At 40.6% G+C, this 16,211-nt stretch overlaps 1 long non-coding RNA gene across 1 annotated transcript; it reads left to right on the top strand.

The window, feature by feature from the left end:
• Positions 1-13,488: 13,488 nt before the first annotated feature.
• Positions 13,489-15,234, top strand: LOC113023070 (uncharacterized). Its single transcript, XR_003272494.1, has 3 exons — positions 13,489-13,596; positions 14,860-14,952; positions 15,088-15,234. It is a non-coding gene; the product is annotated as an uncharacterized LOC113023070 (long non-coding RNA).
• The last annotated feature ends 977 nt before the right edge of the window (positions 15,235-16,211 follow it).

Here is a 16,211-nt window from a genome sequence, read left to right as displayed (position 1 = left end):
TGACCTGTGTTTTAGCTCAGTGAGATGAGCGTCCGTTCTCAGACTGGGAGGCCCGGGTTCAAATCCCGCTTATGGCAACATTTCTTTCAGTCAACAGTTACACTTTCTTAAGTCTTTTTAACACAAATTTAAGCTTTTTCACCCCATTTTCAGCACAATTTTCAGTTTTTTCACCACTTTTCAGCACAAATACCAGCTTTTCAGCAGAATTCTACTCATTGAACTCTTTTCACCACAAATTCTGCTGATTGAACTCTTCTCAGAAAAGTTTTTCACTTTTTTCTGCTATTTTCAGAAAAAAAACTCTTTTTAGCAAAATTCTGCTGATTGAACTCTTTTCAGAAGAAATTCTGCTGATTAAACTCTTTTCAACAAAATTTTCAGTTTTTTCTGCCATTTTCAGAAAAAACCTCTTCTCAGCAAAATTCTGCTGATTGAACTCTTTTCAGAAGAAATTCTGCTGATTGAACTCTTTTCAGCAAAATATTCAGAGTTTTCACCTCTTTTCTGCCCAAATTCTGCTTACTCACCTCTTCTGAAACATTTTAAGCCTTTTCACCTCTTATCAGCACAATTCTCCGCCTCTTCTGCTCATTTCAGCCCAATTGTCAATCTCTCCACTTCTTCTTTGTGAGAATGACATTGGCTCAGTGAGCTAAATAGCTGCCCTTAGGCCAGGAGGGCCAGGTTCAAATCCTCATCAGGGCAATATTTTTTTTTTCCAACTATTTCAGCTTTTTTCTGCAGACTACTTTTTTCTCAACTCAACTTCCACAAATTATACATCAAAACGTAGGCATTTTTGCTGGCTTTAAGACAGTGTCACTATAATTATTGTGAGAGTTACGGTTTTTTCACAATTTGCCTCGAAGTGACACATGGTCTAAAAACTCCCCATTCAAAGTCTATGGGGAGGTTGTGAAACTCAGAGCTGAAATACTGAAACTGAAGGCATTTTCAAATCGTCATATCTCCTTAACGAAGCAAAGTTAAGACATGAGGCTTGTCCCCGTATATCTTCAGACACTCCTGACGCTCACAATTCAAAAATTATTTTCTCACCTATTACCGTTCTGAGATGAGTTAGACTTGTTTGAGGGGTGGAAATCTGTCCTCCTCTCTCATTTTTCAAATTCCGAAAATGAAGCCGTTTCTTCTCTCGTCATATCTCCGCGACGGAGATACAAAGAGCTATGTAAATCACAGTCAAAGTACACCAAAGTCCGCTGATTCACCCAGTGCAAGAATTATGCTTCTATCCCACCTAGTTTTTGAGTTACACGACGTTTTGTAACTCCAAAAAACGGCGTTTTTCACCGCTCACCGCAATCAAATTCTGACTGCTGATCACCCTCTTTTTTAAGGCGCCCCGCCCCCTTTCCAGGTGGCACGATTGGTAATGACACGGCTCTTCAGACCTAAGGTCGTGGGTTCGATTCCACCTTGGCCCACATGTTTTTTTTAACTACAAATTTATACACTATCACAGACCGGTAATTCATATTGATAATTTATTATAATTCTGCAAACTTTTATGATTTTAGCAGCTTTTCTAATATGGACCTCAGATTCTTGTTAACAGTCTGTGGCAGAAATACATACAAGTACACAGCCTGATGAAGCAGACAGAAGCAGTACCTCTGATTGGTTCAGTATTTTCACCTCTTATCAGCACAAATCTCAGCCTCTTCTGCTGTTTTCATTAGAATTTTAAGCTTTTCCACCTTTTTTTAAGTTACGTGAGAACCAGTTTGGCTCAATGAGTAGCTGAAAAATATCAGCCTCTTCTGCTGTTTTCATTAGAAATTTAAGCTTTTCCACCTTTTTTTAAGTTACGTGAGAACCAGTTTGGCTCAATGAGTAGCTGAAAAATATCAGCCTCTTCTGCTGTTTTCATTAGAAATTTAAGCTTTTCCACCTTTTTTTAAGTTACGTGAGAACCAGTTTGGCTCAATGAGTAGCTGAAAAATATCAGCCTCTCCTGCTGTTTTAGCAGGATTTCAGAGTTCAGCTTTTTCACTTGTTTTAAGCACAAATTTCAGTTTCTTTACCTCATTTCACAACAAAGTTCTTCCTCTTCACCTCTTTTCTGCTAATTTGAGCTTCTGCTCCACAGTGCACATTTTCCCTGTCATCATATTTTTGCTTGTGACCAGAGCTCATTTGGCTCAGAGGGTAGGGCAGCTTCCGTGAAGCCCGGTGGCAGAGGTTCGAATCCTACCTGTGACAGTTGCTACACATGTTCCCTGCTTGCATGCGCTCTGCTTTCTTAACACTCTCCAGTGTGTCATTACACATACAGCCATCTTCAGCAAGCACTTCTGCTTCTACACCTCTTTCCAGCTCATCTTTTTGCTTCTTTACCTCTTTTCAGCAGAAATTCTTCTGATTCACCTCTTTTCTGCCAAATGTTTAGCCATTTCACCTCTTATCAGCACAATTCTAAGCAGCTTCTGCTAATTTCACCAGAATTGTCAGTCTCTCCACCTATTCTTTGTGCAAATGAGTTTGGTGCAGTGAGTTGAGTTGTTGCCTTTAGACCAGAAGGGCCAGGTTCGAATCCTGCTCAGGGCAATGTTTTTTGCTTTTTCAGCTTTTTTCAGCCGACATCTTCAATGTTAAGGCATCCACACAGCATTTTCGCAGGAAATGCAAATTTTTCTAGTTTTATTTTGTTTTTTGTACATTATCTGTGCCATTTTATATTCAACTAAAACATAAAATTTCAGGGTACTCAAATTAATAAACATCAAATGTTAGTTAGTTCTTTATAGTTCTATTGATTTATAATTCTTAAAGTTGTTTTTTTTTTTTTTTTTTTTTGTAACTTTAACATAGGACGGGTATTGGTTTTATGCATTACCCCATATCTCTAGACAATAAGTCATATATGGAAGCAACAGAGAACCATAAAGTGTGTATAATGATTTCTTGTTCAGGACATCCTTTAATTTGTAGAGAATAGCAACAGTTGTTGACATTTTTGTTTTCACTTTACGATTTCACATGGTTTATATGAGACTTCTAACTAAGTCTAAAAAACAACAACAACAAAGTTGTGAATTTAGTCAATATTGAGGTTTAGAATTAACATTTTTTAAAAGGAACTTTAACTTGATACTACTCTGTCCAATTACAAAGGGAGAAAGCAAGTGTAAAAAGCACAGAGATGACTTCAAAGTTCAAAGGTAACTGATGATCTTGTAGTATGCCTGGGTTTTCAATTTTATATATTTTATATATGAGATTTGCATCCACTCCTGTTCTGGACAGGCAGCATGAAAATATACACAAAAGGTGAACGGTGATTAAAAGTAAACGAGCTAGACACTTAAACTATGGAATCAGAACGATGCCACCTTGAAACGAAACTGAAAAAAAAATTGAAACTGAAATAAATATACTGAAAAATCTTGTATTGAAACCGAAAAAAAAATGATAGTGAAAAACAATTAATTGAAACTGTAATTTTTTTGTTTTCGCTTACAATTCTTTTTTTCAGTTTAAATCCTTTTTTTTTTTGGTTTCAATCCATTTTTCAGTTTCAACCTGTACTTGTGTTTTATTGTATTTTATATTTGTATTTTATTGTACAGCACTTTGGTCAGCCTTGGTTGTTTTTAAATGTGCTTTATAAATAAACTTGACTTGACTTGATGTGAGTGAAGTTCTTCAAATCCAACAAAAGTGGTATCAAACGTTTGTGCTGGTTTGTGCTGCAAAAATTTCCGTTTGTGCTGCTATCATTTTAAAGATATTAATAAAATTTTCTAGAGGTCATCAGAGGTCAACCAGCCCCCCCCCACATTACCCAAATCCAACAAAATTGATGTCAAACGTTTGTGCTACGTTTGTGCTGGTTTGTGCTGCAAAAATGTTTGTTTGTGCTGCTAACATTTTAAAATGTTTAATAAAATAACGTCTTGATGCGTGCTTAATCATCCAGGTAAGTAAATCCCAAAAGGTTGATTCTGTTCATCTGGACATTTTCAGTTGGAGAAACGTTTCGTCACTCATCCAAGTGACTTCTTCAGTCTCAGCTGACTGCAGGTTTCCCCAACCTTATAAACACATGTGAGTGAAGTTGCCCCCCCTACCTTCTTCAAATCGAACAAAATTGATGTCAACCATTTGTCCTGCAAATTATTTTGTTTGTGCAGGTTATGTTTCCCTAATTTTATAAACAGTACATGTACAGTGAGAGAGATGTTACATCATGTTACATGTTAAATCACGTCTTAAAACCCACTTTTATTCCTTGGCTTTTAACCTCAGTGAGACTTAGTTTCTTTTTTAATGCAGTAGTTATTTAATTAATGATTTCACTCTTCTTTTATTTGTTTTTTATTTATATCTCATGTAATTTTATTTTACAGTTCCAATGTACAGCACTTTGTGTCAGCTGTGGTTGTTTTAAAGTGCTTTATAAATAAAGTTGATGATGATGATGATGATGATCTGTCTTCACTTGCATCCCAGTCATAGAAGCGTTGGAGGTCGTTCATAAGAGATTACAGGATCATCCCAACCTCAGCAACAGGACCACTCTCAGCACTGATCAGTTGTGTTTGCTTTTGGAACTGTGTCTTAATTCCACCTATTTTGCATAAGGGTCAGTACAGGCAGAAATCTAGGTGTGCCGTGGGTTCCCCCAGGCCCCTGCTCAAAGTCACCAAACCAGTTCGTAAGCAGGTACAGGTGTGGCCAGAAGGGTCCTCAGAGGCACTGCTTTTCCACCACAGGGTGCCACACACGACAACACCACAGACTTTCAGGAATATACAGAAACTGTCACTGCCTACATCCCAAAATGCATCGATGATGTCACAGAGACCAGGACTATCACTGTCCGGGCCAATCAGAAATGCAAGCCTTCAGAGCCAGGAATTAGGAGAGTCTAAGAACAGCAAGGGCAAACCTGTCACGTGGCATCAGCTACAGCAAAGCTTCAGCGACAGCAGAAATACTTTGAGGCAGTGGCAAGGAATACAAACCATCACAGACTACAAGCCCACTCTACAGACCGTGGTGACACAATCCCCAGACAGTGTGTGGAAGGGAAAACACAGATGTATATTTACAAAGCTAATATACACTAACTATGACATCCCTTGCCAAAATCAGTACACGCAAAGCTCCAGATCCTGATAACATCCTTGGACAAGCACTGACGGACTATGCTGTGGAACTCACAAATGTCTTCACAGACATCTTTAACACATCACTAGGGTCAGGCCATCGTTCCCACATGCCTCAAAGCCTCCACCATCATTACTGTACCCAAGAAGTCATCTATCTCCTGCTTTAAGGACTACCGTCCTGTCAAACTCACCTCCATCATTATTAAGTTAAGTGCTTTGAACGGTTAGTCATGCATCAAATCAAATTATCGCTTTCCCCCAACCTGGATCCATTTCAGTTCGCATACCGGTCAAAACGCTCAACCGATGATGGAATTTCAACTGCCCCTCACTCAGCCCTCACACATCTGAACACTAGAGACTCATATGTCAGAGTGCTGTTCATAGACTTCAGTTCAGCATTCAACACCATCATTCCCCAGCAACTCATTCACAAACTGGATCTGCTGGGGATCAGCACCTTGCTGTATAACGGGCTGCTAGATTTCTTGACAGGAAGACACCAGACAGTACGGGTCGACAGCAACACCTCCAGCCCAAGAACACGGAATACGGGGGCTCCCCAAGGATGTGTGTTGAGCCCCCTTCTCTTCACTCTGCTGACACACGACGAGATCTACTACAGGGGTGAAGTTAACCATCTGCCAGAGTGGTAGGGGAGACCGGGGATAGTTGTAACGTGGGTCAGTTGTAACACTTTTAATTTCTCCAATCAGGGCTAAGTTTCAAATCATGTGATTCACTCGGTACATGCGCAATTCAGTTCTTCCATCACTGGTGAAAAATCAGCACCCTTCGACAAACACAGACAATTTTAGAAGAAAAAAACTAATTTGTATGCCAAAAAGTAAGTTTTTTGACTTTATTTCATTTTCTAATAGCACTAACTGCTTTGCAGTTAAACTCATCAAACTTAAATTATGTTATTTGTATGTCTATGGGGATATATTCTGTGCATGTCTTTAGTGCTAATGTTTTAGGTGTTAGCTGTAATGCGAACTAGATCGTGGCTATAGGAGTCTGGGTCAGTTGTAACAGCAACAGCCTGGGTTAGTTGTAACAACCACGCAAATGTTACAACTTACCCCACTATTACTTTAACTCATATTTTTTTGTTTTCTTTGAATTACAGTATGCCTAGATCATGGAAAAGACAGACTGACCGAGGGGTGCCACTCAGTATTTTGGAGAGAGCATCAAATGATGTTAGAAATCAGGGAAAGTCCACCAGATCTGTGGCAAAATTGTATGGCATTTGCCATGTCACTTTGCACCGATTTTGTAAAGAGAGGAAGAAGCTGGAAGAGCAGGGATCAATGGAACTCCCACCTGTAGGATACCATAGTGGAAAGAAGGTCTTAACTGATAAACAAGAGAAGGAATTAACAGAATACCTGATGAGAGCTGCAGATGCATTTTATGGACTATGTCCACGTGAGGTAAGCAGATAGGAAGCAATAAAGGATAAGACAAGGGAAAGTTAGAAATTTGTAATGGTAGCAATTTAAAATATAGTATATCAGAAATACTAACATATTTCGTGATTAGAATTACAGGTAAAAGAACTGGCATATCAGCTTGCAGTGAAACATGGATGCAAATATCCAAAGTCATGGGACAAATTCTCAAGGGCTGGACCAGACTGGTTCTCAGCCTACATGAAACGAAACCCAACTTTGTCCATTAGAAGTGCTGAGGCTACAAGTCTGGCACGGGCCACCAGTTTTAATCAACACAATGTAGCAATGTTTTTCCAAAAATTTGATGAAGTGCTAAAAAGACACACCTTAACAGCAAATGACATATGGAATATTGATGAGACTGGCATAACAACTGTGCAAACCCCGGACAGAGTGATTGCAAAACGTGGCACTAAACAAGTTGGTGCAATGACATCGGCAGAGAGAGGTTCACTGGTCACCCTTGCATGTGCAGTTAATGCCATTGGCAACACAATTCCTCCAATGTTTGTGTTCCCACGCATACGTTATGCAGACCACTTTGTCAGAGATGGGCCAGTAGGAAGTATTGGCAGTGGAAATAAGTCAGGATGGATGCAAGAAACAGAGTTCCTCATCTTTTTAAAGCACTTTGCAAACCACACCAAGGTCAGCAATGAAAGAAAAGTGATTCTTCTCATGGATAACCACAGTTCACACCTGTCAATTGCAGCCATTGACTTCTGCAAGAGCAATGGAATTGTGATGCTCACATTTCCCCCTCACTGCAGTCACAAACTCCAACCACTTGACAGGAGTGTTTATGGCCCACTGAAAAAGATGGTGAACAGTGCAAGTGATTCCTGGATGAGAATGAATCCAGGAAAGACCATGACAATATATGAAATACCAGGTCTTATCAGGACGGCACTTCCAGCAGCAGCTACACCAAAGAATATACAGGCTGGATTCCAGTGCTGTGGAATTTGGCCATACAATCCAAACATATTTGAAGACAGTGACTTTGCTCCATCACAGGTCACAGATCGTCCTTCTCCAGCAGTCCATATGGACATTTCTCCAGCTGACCAACAGTCTGCTCCTATTGCTGCTCATCTCACCAGTCCTACAGCTGACGACATGACCACTCCTCCAGATGCTCACATCTCCAGTCTCCCAACTGACCTCCAAGCTGCTCCCTCATCAGGCTGTGATGAAAACCCACAGACCTCCTTGGGCTTTAACCCAGAAGATGTGCGACCCTTACCAAAAGCTGGACCTAGAAAAACCCCTTCAACGGGAAGAAAAAGGAAACAAACAGCAATACTCACTGATACACCAGTTAAGATGGCCCTTGAGGCAGAACAGAGAAGCAGGAAAATAAGTTTTCCAAAGAAGAGGCTGTGCCAGAAAAAAGGCAAATCCACTCCCACAAACCTAAAACAATCCAAGCTTTCCACATCACGAAAGAAAAATCAGAAAATGAAAAACACTGAACAGGACAACACAGATTCCTCAGATGCTGATGAGAATTTCTGTATTGTGTGCATGGAAAACTTCAATAACTCAAAGCCAGAAGAAGCTTGGGTTAAGTGCCTGACCTGTGCACTGTGGGCGCATGAGGCCTGCACTCCAGGACAGCCATACATCTGTCACCACTGTGATTCTGATGGTGATTAAAAACTTGACAGAAACACATACAGTTCATTTGATGAAGCTGGTGCACAGCTACATTTTTTCAGGTTAATTATTATGTTCAAATGTGGCAAGAGTTGTCGGTTATAATCCCCACCGAGCCAATGAAGACTCAATGAAGGCCAACCAAAAGTATTGAAAAATTCAGTTGGTGAAAAGTTTTTGTTACAGTATGTTCAAAATCTATATTTCTGCACTCTGTCACACACTCCTACACACACTCACAAACACACAAATAGCTACATAAATGTTTATAAGTGCATTCAGGTGTTGAATAAAATAGATTACATCTTAAGATTTTGTCAGTACCCTTATTTCATTGTGTTACATCTCACCCCGGGGTATGTTACAACTAACCCAGACTATGGGGTTAATTGTAACATTTCACTCTTTGTGTTTGAGAGCATACCATGCAATGGGTAATTGTGCTGCAGAGAAAATAGCTGCACTATTTAATAGCAGAGACATGTAAATACTTTGCATTAAATTTTGAATCCACTACCTTAAAAGAGCTCCAAGCTACAGACAGAAATGTCAAAAATGTTACAACTATCCCCGGTCTCCCCTACAGCAACAACAACTTGTCCCTGAATGTGGAGAAGACCAACACCGACTCTACTTCCTCTGCAAACTGAGAAGCACAAGAGATTCAACCCCCATTATGAGCACCTTTTACAGAGGCACAGTTGAGAGTATCCTCACCAGCTGCCTCACTGTGTGGTATGACTCCTGCATTGGGTTCTGCAGGAAAAAATGACAACGGGTAGTGAGAGTAGCCGAGAGCATTGTGGGGACCTCTCTTGCCTCCCTCCCCAGGAGATCTACTGCACCTGCCTCATCTGGAAGGTCCTCTCCATTACAGGTGACTCCACTCATCCCTTCAACAGCGTCTTCAGTTTGCTGCCATCAGGAAGGATACTGAAGAGCCTCCGGGCCAGAACCAGCAGACTGAGAGACAGCTTCGTCCATTGGGCTGTCAGGATGCCGACCATCTCTGAATCGAGAAGGGGGGCCCAAGGGTACATCTTTCGACATCCTACAATGCTGTGATTGTAGCCATTCCCCACTTTCTGTGAATGGTACTCATGGCCATTGATCAGTAGGCTTTGATTAGTTGTCATTGATCAATGGTCATAAGAATTTGCATACTAACAATCATGGAACTAACCCCCCAGCACATTGTTCATTCAGTGGCGCTAGTTTCCTTCACTATGCAAATGTACTGTTTATAAGGTTGGGGAAACCTGCAGTCAGCTGAGACTGAAGAAGTCACTTGGATGAGTGACGAAACGTTTCTCCAACTGAATATGTCCAGATGAACAGAATCAACCTTTTGGGATTTACTTACCTGGATGAATAAGCACGCATCAAGACGTTATTTTATTAAAAATTTTAAAATGTTAGCAGCACAAACAAGCATTTTTGCAGCACAAACCAGCACAAACGTTTGATACCACTTTTGTTCGATTTGGGTAATGTGGGGGGGCTGGTTGACCTCTGATGACCTCTAGAAATTTTTAGTAATATCTTTAAAATAATAGGCAAGGCAAGGCAAGTTTATTTGTATAGCACAATTCAACAACAAGGTGATTCAAAGTGCTTTACAGAGACATTAGAAACAAGAACAAATAAAAAGCATGATTTAAAATTGAATAAAACAAGCAAATAAACTAACTAACTAATTAACAAACAAATAAACAACAGTATATAAAATCAAAACAGATAAAATCAGAACAGTAGATAAAATCAGTAGTTAAATGTAAGTTTTGAAATTTAAGCTTAAAGTGTGGATTTGGTGCTTTATTCAAATGCAGCTGAGAACAGGTGAGTCTTCAACCTGGATTTAAATAAACTGAGTGTTTCAGCTGATCTGAGGCTTTCTGGGAGTTTGTTCCAGATATAAGGAGCATAAAAGCTGAATGCAGCTTCTCCGTGTCTGGTTCTGACTCTGGGAACTGATAAAAGACCGGATCCAGATGACCTGAGGGATCTGGATGGTTCATACTGGGTCAGGAGGTCATTGATGTATTTTGGTCCTAAACCATTCAGAGCTTTATAGGCCAGCATCAGAACTTTAAAGTCTATCCTCTGACGGACAGGCAGCCAGTGTAAGGACCTCAGAGCTGGACTGATGTGGTCCACTTTTTTGGTCTTAGTGAGGACTCAAGCAGCAGAGTTCTGAATGAGCTGTAGTTGTCTGACTGATTTTTTAGGTAGACCTGTAAAGATGCTGTTACAGTAATCAAGCCTACTAAAGATGAATGCATGGACTAGTTTTTCCAGGTCCTGTTGAGACATCAGATCTTTTATCCTTGATATATTCTTGAGGTGATAGTAAGCTGACTTTGTTATTGTCTTAATGTGTTTTTCTAAGTTTAGGTCTGCATCCATCACTACACCCAAATTTCTCGCCTGGTTTGTGGTTTTTAGATGTATAGATTGAAGTTCTCTGGTGACCTGTAATCGTTTTTCTTTGGCGCCAAAGACTATTACCTCAGTTTTGTTTTTGTTTAGCTGGAGAAAATTGTGGCACAACCAGTCATTGATTTCCTCAATGCATTTACCAAGAGCCTGTACAGGGCCTCGGTCTCCTGGTGACATTGTGATATATATTTGTGTGTCATCTGCATAGCTGTGATAGTTTATTTTGTTGTTGTTTATAATCTGTGCCAGTGGGAGCATGTAGATGTTAAACAGAAGGGGTCCCAAGATGGAACCTTGGGGAACTCCACATGTGATACTTGTCTGCTCAGATGTGAAGTTACCTATTGATACAAAGTATTTCCTGTTTTCTACGTATGTTTTGAACCAGTTTAGTACAGTTCCTGAAAGACCTGTCCAGTTCTCCAGTCGTTTGAGTAATATGTTGTGGTCAACTGTATCAAATGCTGCACTGAGATCCAGTAAAACTAGGACTGACATTTTTCCACTGTCTGTATTCAGACATATGTCATTAAACACTTTGGTCAGAGCGGTTTCAGTGCTGTGGTTCTGTCTAAAACCTGACTGGAAGGCATCGTAGCAATTATTCTGTTTTAAGAAGTAACTGAGCTGTTGGGAAACTGCTTTTTCAATGATCTTACTTAAAAACGGGAGATTTGAGATCGGCCTGTAGTTGTTCATTTGTGTCTTGTCAAGATTGTCCTTTTTCAGAATAGGTTTGATTACAGCAGTTTTTAGTGGTTCTGGAAACACACCTGACATTAAGGAAAAGTTGACGATCTGTAACAGGTCTGACTCTAAAGTCTTTGAGACCTTTTTGAAAAAACTTGTTGGCAGGACATCTAAACAGCAGGAGGAGGAGTTCAGTTGACCTAAGATGTCCTCCAGGTCTTTGCTGTTAATAGGTTGAAACTGTTTCATGGTGTTTAAACAGTTTTTTGGTGGACACAGTACATATCCTGGATCTGCTGTTGATGTACCAATTGCTTGTCTAATTTTTTGGATTTTGTCTGTGAAGAATTTGGCAAAGTCATTGCAGGCCATGGTCGAATGAAGTTCAGCTGCCACTGACACAGGAGGGTTTGTTAGCCTGTCAACTGTAGAAAATAAGACCCGAGCATTATGGCTGTTTTTAGTGATGATGTCAGAGAAGTAGGACCTCCTTGCACTCCTCAGTTGTAAATTATAATTGTGAAGTTTCTCTTTATAAATGTCATAATGAACCTGGAGGTTTGTTTTTCTCCATCTGCGCTCAGCTTTCCTACACTCTCTTTTTTCATTTTTCACCAGTGTGGAGTTTCTCCATGGAGACTTTTTCCTTCCAGAGATAACCTTCACCTTAATGGGAGCAATAGTGTCCATTACATTTAACATGTTAGCATTGAAGCTATTGACGAGCTCATTGACTGAACCTTTGGACAGGTCAGGTGTTAATGGGAAGACCTGGTTAAAAATTGCACTACTGTGTTCAGTTATACACCGTTTTGTGATCACTGTTGTTGATATATTTGTGTGGGCTGAGATTTTACTTTCAAAGAAAACACAGTAATGATCAGACAGGCCCACATCAGACACAGTAACCTTTGAAATGCTCAGGCCTTTGGAGATCAGTAGGTCAAGAGTGTGTCCTCTATTATGTGTGGCCTCTGTTACATGCTGAGTCAGCCCAAAGTTGCCCAGAGTGTTACTCAGGTCTTTAGTCCCTTTGTCCTGAGGGTTGTCCACATGAATGTTAAAATCCCTAGCAATAATTACACAGTCGAAATCAACACAGATCACAGACAGCAGTTCACTGAGGTCATTAAAAAAGTCTGTGCAGTATTTGGGAGGCCTGTAAACATTAAGAAACACAACTTTGGATGGGGCCTTCAGCTGTAAAGCCACATATTCAAAAGACTGAAAACTTCCAGGAGATAGCTGCTTACATTGAAATGATTCATTAAATAAGACAGCAACCCCTCCTCCTCTCCTGCTCACCCTGGCCTCACTGATAAAACTGTAGTTAGGAGGGGTCGTCTCGATGAGAACAGCTCCACTGTTACTTTGGTCCAACCAAGTTTCAGTTAAAAACATAAAATCAAGGCTGTGCTCAGTGATTAAATCATTAATTAAAAATGTTTTCCCAGCTAGAGATCTAATGTTTAATAAAGCCAACTTAAGTGTTTTAGAGGCATTACTTGTCCCCTCGTGTTTGGGAGCAGTCTGTGGCACACAAGGTATGTTTACTATGTTTAAAGATCTTTTAGAGTGCAGCTCTCTGTGTTTTGACCAGGCCACATGTCTCCTGTCACCTAAAAGTACAGAAATTTTAAAACCTTCTAGTAAACAGGGTCCCAGCTTCTCCTGGGAAAAGTCATCACTGCCATAATCCTCACAGCCCGGACCCTTCACATATCGCATATCAGACTGCGGAGACAGGGCATGAAGAGGAACTAAGGGGGGCGAGGCTGGGCAATGTGACTTCGATTGCTCTGTTGAGGGTGGGGCTCGATGGCGAACCTTTGGCCGCTCTGGTGGGGGGTTTATGGGGGACAAAAAGGGATTGGGACGGGGGGTAGATCTGAGCCCAGCATTGACCCGCTCCATCATCTCCTCAATAGCAGCACAAACGAAAATTTTTGCAGCACAAACCAGCAGAAACGTAGCACAAACGTTTGATACCACTTTTGTTGGATTTGAAGAAGGTGGGGGGGCCAACTTCACTCACATCTTGAATTGGCACTGTTTTGGCGTCCGGGGGCGCGCTGGGGGGGCGGGGATTCCGCCCACATGTATTTGCATATATTATAGAGGTCACTAGTGCTGACCAAGCTGCCATCTTTCTCTCTTCCTGTCTTTCAATGGCTGCTTCAATTTCAGCTTGAACCTCCAAACCGCAAGTAAGTAATAATTTTTTGTCATCTTTTCTTGCTGTCCCACTGGACTGGACATTAGTTTAGTTTTTTTAGCTACATCTGGTGAAGTTGTGGTAAAATGCTGGTATTAGCCTATTCGTCATAGCAAGCTAGCCTGAAGCTAATATTTGCTAAATTTAAGGACACCCGTGTCTCTTCAGGAGTTGGAGGCCGGTGTTCTAGGAGCGGATCTCAGGATCTCAACAGGCAGTGTTGGGCAGTAATGTAATACATGCACCGGCGTTACGTATTTAAAATACAAAATATGAGTAAATGTATCCGTTACAATTACCGTTCAATAGGTGATATTGAGAATACAGTTAGTTTGTTGAAATAAATGGATTACATGGCGGTATTTTCCTGTTTCATATGTTAGGCTATGGTCTCTCTATTTTTGGTAATTCCACGCCGGTGGAAACCCAAACAAAACACGCAATAAGAGCCTCTAAAAATTATTATACAAAAATGATTTAATATGAAGGCAGAGTGTTACAGGCATCGCCCTAAACAATGTAGCCTCATGGGCAGTGTAGTCTGTGCTGCAGGGAGAATGGACTGCCATACCCGTTATGTGTCTGTGAGCGAGGGAGGGAGAGAAAGGAAAAGTACAGCTGTCACGGAGCAGAAACGGGAGCTGGAAGCATGTAAATATAATAATAACCACTAAAGCCAAAATGAGTGCCTGACGAGCCCAGCTGTAAGTAAGCTGTTAAGACTCGACCGACTGTACACTGTTCGTGTTTTCCTCTGAAACAATAAGTTCTGTTGGAGCAGCCTTTCAACGCCTCTCTCTGTCTCTGCTAGCAAACTTGACCCACACAACAAAGTAAAGCTAGTTTTCAGCTACGAGCCGACACGAACTCAACGTATTAGCCAGACTTTGACGTATTAGCCAAAGTCTGTATAGAGGAAAAACTTTGACCTATTAGCCACAGTATTAGCTAATACTCGACGTATTAGCTGAGTATTAGCTACAAGCCGCGGACCTGTTTTATATACGCGCTGAATAGTTTTCTACACGAGATCGCTGCAAAAAGTGCAGCCTTACCTAATGTCCACCTACTGTTACTCATTTATATTAAGATTTTAACATCTAGTTGGTGTTGGTGTGGCGAGTAGCCTTCAGTAATAGTAATAAATCACACAGCAATAGTACATTCATGTAGTTGTAAAGTATTCAGAATATGTTACTTCTTTAATCTTTGGTGGAATACATTTTAAAATTAACCTTCCCAACACTGTCAACAGGTTAGCACCTCATACCACAGTGCAGCAAAGCAGTCTCATGAGCGCTGGGAAGGACGAGCCCAGAGCCCAAAAGTCAGTGCAGGAGATGACAAGGTTAGTAATTGAATGGTGAAAATTATACTTTTAGTTATCTTGATTGGCAAAAGAAAAGTAAATACAAAATCTGCTTCTCACATATAAGGCATTTCCAAGATTTTTTTTTCAAAACTTCAATTTCTTTCATTACAGCTGTCCTGTGCCAGATGTTCTGTTGACCCACAGTGAGAGGCATCATTTCAGAAACACCAGGAAGACTGAAACTCATCGCCAGGATCAAGCAGGGCTCGTGATCTTCACCAGCAGCTCCCTCACAAGAAGGATAAACCCAGCATTTCATGAACACTGATGGAGACCTTTGCTTTGCTTTGTGTAATGTTAGAAGTACTCAGATAATCCTCAGAGGGTCTGGACTTTTACATAATAGAATAGCTTTAAGTCCTGTAGAAAGTTAAAAATATGTTGTGCTCACTGGTTACTCTGGTATGAATGACTCTGAACTACTTTATGATAAATAACACTATTGTCAAAAAACAGTGAAATTCCAGATCACAAGTTTTTAGTTCAAACACAAGTAACAGCCTTTGACTTTAATCAGGTTTTATTTAATTGTGTCAGAGAAAACATGTGCTCTTCATGTAGCTGAGTACATTCAGTGTTTAAAACAGAAGTTGTGCAGGTCTGAGATCAGCAGTTTTCTGAAACACCAAACTGAGGTCCTGTTAATGCTGATGTGTAGTGACACAGTTACAGGGGTGATTAATCCTTTTGACTTTTTGTCTTTAACTTTATCAATAAAACAGCTGCAGCTTTCACTGACAGCACATGTGGTACTTTAACCTTTGTACTGTTTTCTTCAGTTAATTTTGGAGTTACTACAAAGATTGAAGATATAGGATAATCTGTCTGCTGTCACTGGGTGGTGCTGAGGTCTGAATCTGAGGACGGCTCCTGTAATCACAAACAGAACAGAATCATCACAAACTGAAATATAAAGTTTATCTCAAATCTGAAATAGAGCTGATCCTTCTCCGTTCTCACACACTCGGGATCTGAAGTTGTTCAGTCCTACAGTTCTGCCGACAGCTGTTTATTTTTTTTTATTTGTTTTAAAGGCCTTATATCAGGGGTGGGCAATTCCAGGCCTCGAGGGCTGGTGTCTTGCAGGTTTTAGATCTCACCTTGGGTCAACACACCTGAATCACATGATTAGTTCATTACCAGGTCTCTGGAGAACTTCAGGACATGTTGAGGAGCTAATTTAGCCATTTAAATCAGCTGTGTTGGTTCAAGGACACATCTAAAACCGGCAGGGA

This window comes from Astatotilapia calliptera, chromosome 5 (genome assembly GCF_900246225.1).
Source record: "Astatotilapia calliptera chromosome 5, fAstCal1.2, whole genome shotgun sequence".
NCBI lineage: Eukaryota > Metazoa > Chordata > Actinopteri > Cichliformes > Cichlidae > Astatotilapia > Astatotilapia calliptera.
Note: the sequence above shows the minus strand (reverse complement) of the source record. Positions and strands in the feature narration are given on the sequence as shown.